Here is a 4,926-nt window from a genome sequence, read left to right as displayed (position 1 = left end):
CAGCCCATTCGCTGAATATACTCTCGTTCCAGGAGCTACTCCACTTGCGGTCGAGCTTGCCATCCGTAAAAATGCAGATACGTCTGAATGTTCCCCTAGGAAGACGCATATGGGTAATGAGTAGACTGTCACAATAACGGTGACTTGTGAGTGTAATGTGTTCGAAGATCTGGAAGTTACTACACCCATTGCAACATTATGCTTCCTGAATGATATTTTCACTCTGCAGCGGAGTGTGCGCTGATATGAATCTTCCTGGCAGATTAAAACTGTGTGCCGGACCGAGACTCGAACTCGGGACCTTTGCCTTTTGCGGGCAAGTGCTCTACCAACTGAGCTACCCAAGCACGACTCACTCCCCGGTCTCACAGCTTTACTTCCACCAGGTAAAGGTCCCGAGTTCGAGCGTCGGTCCAGCCCACTCTTGGGAAGCTACTCCCCTGTCTAATAAACTTCGTGTGATTAAGGTGACACCAGGCCCTTTGGCGTTCTTCCTTTCGCCTCTACCGAAAGGACTCGACCACACTGTGTCATTTCCGCATTGGCCATACCAGGCTGACCCATGGTTTTCTTTTGTGTGATGAGCCACCCCCACTTTGTGGTTGTGGAGCCTTCCAGTCAGTCGCCCACATTTTTGTTGAATGCCCCCTTCTTTTGGCTCTGCGTGCTAAGTACAGACTCCCCCACAATTTACCTTTGATGTTGGCTGACGATTCCCGGATGTTCTCTCTGGTTCTCGGTTTCCTCCGGGGAAGTGGTATTTATTCTCAGTTTTAAGGTTTTTATTCTCTCTCTGGTGTTGCGGCAGGGCGGTGAGTGTTTGGGTGTCTCCCACTGTAAGCTGTGTTTGGAGATTCCCGACTCACCCCCCTGACCGAGATCCTCTTTTCTTCCCCTTTTACTGTGTTTTTACCCCCTTTTTTTTAAGGATTGGTTAGTCTCCTTTTCCCATACGTACTTCTACATTCTAGCGGTTGCACCGTTTAAGTCACTGGTGGTCTTGCCCATACTGCTTCAGCATAGCGTTGGGTTCGTTCTCTTGCTGACTTTCCTCATTTTGTTTTTACCATTGACAACATGACTGCCCTTTTACGTTTTTAGCCTTTTCCCTTTTATTGTTCTGACTTTCCTGAGATGTCACATTAGCGGAATGGACCACATTTGAAACAAGGGACTGATGACCTTGCTGTTTGGTTCCTTAAACCCCAACCAACCAATCGGTCCGGCCCACAGTTTTAATCTGTCAGGAAGTTTCATGATGCTTCCTCCCACCAAACCGATGATTTTTCCCACCTCTCGCCATATTAGGGTACATTCAGCACTGTCGAACATCATCGTTTCTCCATTCTTCTGTAAATAACTCGTGACAATGTTCTACAGGTACCGTTGCAGACTGACAATGTCGTCCTTAAGTTTCAAGCATCCATGTCCAGTGGTGCAGCACGGGGATAGGCAACGGGGAAACAAACGGGAGGGAGGCAAGCGTGGAGCCGACAACCACTAAATCGAATCCTTTGGAGCGACGGCGGAGGACCGTACGTTGATTACGGACAACGGCAGTTCCGCGGTGGGACGCACGCGCCGCCGCCGCAGCTGCGGAGACAGTAAGCGAGCAGCCGATCTGTCTGTCCACTCATCATCTGCCTAGCAGCTCACACTGACCACTCAGAGTGTCAACATCTAGGGTGAAGTGTCTTGACAACGAATATCATCATAGGACAGCTATATTTAGTTCCTTGGCGAAAATATTATGGCTGCTTTCCGCAGCTACCGTCTGCCAGGACGTCTTGTGGCGACGTATAAAATTGATGCACGGGATAAAGTCGTTGCCCTGAGAATCCAAGGCTGATTCCCGGTCTCCATCCCCTAACAGTGTTAGTGACTGCTCTGTAATGCTTACGTCAAGACTGAAGATGCGTTATTTAAAGGGCACTTCATAAGATCCCCGACAAAATAGGCCCCTCCCCCCTAATAGAGCAAATTGGTAGTTGTGTGTAGTTCTGTAACGATGAACAGTTGAACTAGTACCAGGCGGTCATAACGAAGACTGGAAATGGAAAACGTTCTAAATGCCGTTTCCTCACAAGAAGATTATTCAGTGCTGTTCTGTTGTTGGTATTCTGTTACATGGTGCTAGACTTAATCCAAGTACTAATCCATGCAGAAAGTATTTCAAGTATGCGTTAGTAAAGGACGCGTGGTGTCTGCGTCAGGCTGTCCTACCCTCTGCAGTTCCAAAATTTAAAAATATGTTGTTTCAGCTGATTACATTTCTATAAGTTAAAAACCTAGTGTTGTGTTTCTGCGCTTGAATCACCATAAATAAAACATTGTATCTCAGTATTAATGGCACTTCTAACAAACACTTTCTTACCGTAGTTGTATACAGAATAGTAGTTAATTCTAGCGAAGAAGAAACCAGCCAGGTTAATCCTCAGACGGCTGTTCACGTTTGTATCACATTTGTTGCTATTTACACTAGTAGCTGGCTAGTTTTTTTTCTGCAACTAATGAAAACAACAACAAATGTAATATCAGCGTGAAAAGTCGTCTGAAGATACACCTGACGGTTTGAAACGGGTGACGGCGCGATTTGTGAAAATAAGTGGTATTATTAATAATAGCTGGTTGCTATTTTCTCCTTTACAAGAGTCGATTTATAAAAAATGTCTTACCGTCAGTGAGAACCAGTGAGTTTCCTGATACGACGCTCAGAACACGTTTCACAGACCATCTATTTTCTAATTTGGCTTATTTTTTTGCTGTGGTGCAGTGCACGCCATTATTCTGTGGTGTTCCTTCTCCACATTTTGGGTATACCCTTTTTTTCCTCTTTTTCTTTCTTTCTTTCTTTCTTTCTTTCTTTCTTTCTTCCATTCTCCTGACAAACATCAGGTTTGGCACTTGGAACATATTCCATTTCCACTCTTTTTTAATGGCGCTTCATCGTTGACGTAAGTCCTGGTAGTGAAGTGGTATGACTGTACCGCTCGTTTGTATAGAATCACCACAGTATGGTGGGTTGACGAGGAAACTTGACAGAATGGTAGCAAAAAGCTAGCGTGTTTGGACGTCCTCAGGGCCACAGCATGAACGAAGAAGATACCCGATTTGTTGGTGTATGAACGCAGACCGTCCAGTGTGTCTGCAAGGAGCGGTATACCACTCGCAGCCATGTAAAAAAACTCCTAAGAACAGTGGTCGTAAAAAGGCCCTATTTGATGGGTAGTTGAGTCGAGTGTGTCACTTCATCACTGACAGTGACTTTCGAATCCGACTGGAACTTCTACAAAAGCTCACGGTTCACTGTGCGTGTTTAATGGGCCAAACAACACAATAGCCGACTAAAAACACTCAGTGTGGGGGACGACTCGAAGATTTGTCCCTTTTAAATTACGCAATGCAGCAAGTGCACAGGCGTCCCAGTGACGTATTTAATTCAGTGTGTGGCGTGTGTAGTTCAGGCCAGAAGTGGTTCTGTCACGTTTTGGGGAAGTTTACCACACCATGACTCGAGACCTCTCATTCAGTTTACTATGAACATCGCCCAGGATGTCTATTTCGACATCCCCGGTGAGCAAATGTTCCCTTAATTCTGCATCTTCGTGATGAGAACTCACATTTTCCAAAATAGCAACAGCCGTTTCTGGTTTGAAGAACACCAAAGCATCCTAACGTACTTATCGACTATCCAGCTAAATTATTCGATCTTCATACTGAAGCGGAAGATGAAACGTAGCACTCAACATCCCCGCAGTTAGGAAGCTCGCTGTCATATAGTCATCATTGAGTAGTTTCAGCATGGATACGGCACACATTAAGAAACTTGCGTATGCTCCTCCTCCCTGAACTGAGGATATTACAAAACTTGGAGGCAGTGTTAGACGGTATTAGCGAAATGTCTCGTATAGGAGATCAACATAATAAATAAGGAAACAGTCATCTTCAGCACGTAAGGTAACTGTAGACGTCCGCGTTCTGGCCCTAGACCGGCCAATCGGGTCCCACCGACCGCCGTGTCATCTTTTTCCTCCGCGAATCGAACCGGGGTCCCCTTCATCTGTCAGGTGCACTGAGAACTCGGCTACGGAGGCAGACACATTCAGAAGACTGGTGGCACTTTAACACAATTACTTTTTCTGAGATGTTGTTTATGCTACTGTATCACAAACCAAAACGGAATTCATGTACGCCGGCCGGTGTGGCCGTGCGGTTAAAGGCGCTTCAGTCTGGAACCGCGTGACCGCTCCGGTCGCAGGTTCGAATCCTGCCTCGGGTATGGATGTGTGTGATGTCCTTTGGTTAGTTAGGTTCAAGTAGTTCTAAGTTCTAGGGGACTGATGACCACAGATGTTAAGTCCCATAGTGCTCAGAGCCATTTTTTTGGAATTCATGTACATTACCTGAGTAATGTAAACAGTATTTAAGTGTTTTGCATTCCTTGATGCCGGAAAAGGACCTGCAGTGCTTCGAAATGTCTCGTTTATCTTCTAAAATGAGTAATCCATCAACGTTGTGTGTGGTTCATATATAGGAAGTCCCTCTCAGGAGACTTCACGCTAATAACGTGTAACATCACTTCTAACCTTGATAATGGCCTCAATTTGGCTAGGAAGAGAGTCCACAAGTTGCTTCACCTATACAGCCCTGTGAACACAGGTGTTGTCGTTTTGAAACATAAGTATGTCTAAAGCATAGTGACCATGAAGTCTTACAAGAAATGGCAACACTTGGCCACGGAGAATGTGCAAGTAAACATTCTGGCTCATATTCACAATGTTGGCTTAAATGCCTCATTCATCATGGAAATTTATATGCAAATGACCCGACGCCTGGCTCCAGAATATAGCGATTTGAAATTTGACAATAAAGGTCACAGTGAAAGCAAATCATCAAAAGAATAAAACATCTACGTTTATCGTAATA

At 45.2% G+C, this 4,926-nt stretch overlaps 1 non-coding gene across 1 annotated transcript; it reads right to left on the bottom strand.

The window, feature by feature from the left end:
• Window positions 1-273: 273 nt before the first annotated feature.
• On the bottom strand, window positions 274-348 carry Trnal-caa. The gene has a single exon. It is a non-coding gene; the product is annotated as a tRNA-Leu (tRNA).
• Between the last annotated feature and the right edge of the window lie 4,578 nt (window positions 349-4,926).

Source organism: Schistocerca piceifrons, chromosome X (genome assembly GCF_021461385.2).
Source record: "Schistocerca piceifrons isolate TAMUIC-IGC-003096 chromosome X, iqSchPice1.1, whole genome shotgun sequence".
Taxonomy (NCBI): domain Eukaryota; kingdom Metazoa; phylum Arthropoda; class Insecta; order Orthoptera; family Acrididae; genus Schistocerca; species Schistocerca piceifrons.
Note: the sequence above shows the minus strand (reverse complement) of the source record. Positions and strands in the feature narration are given on the sequence as shown.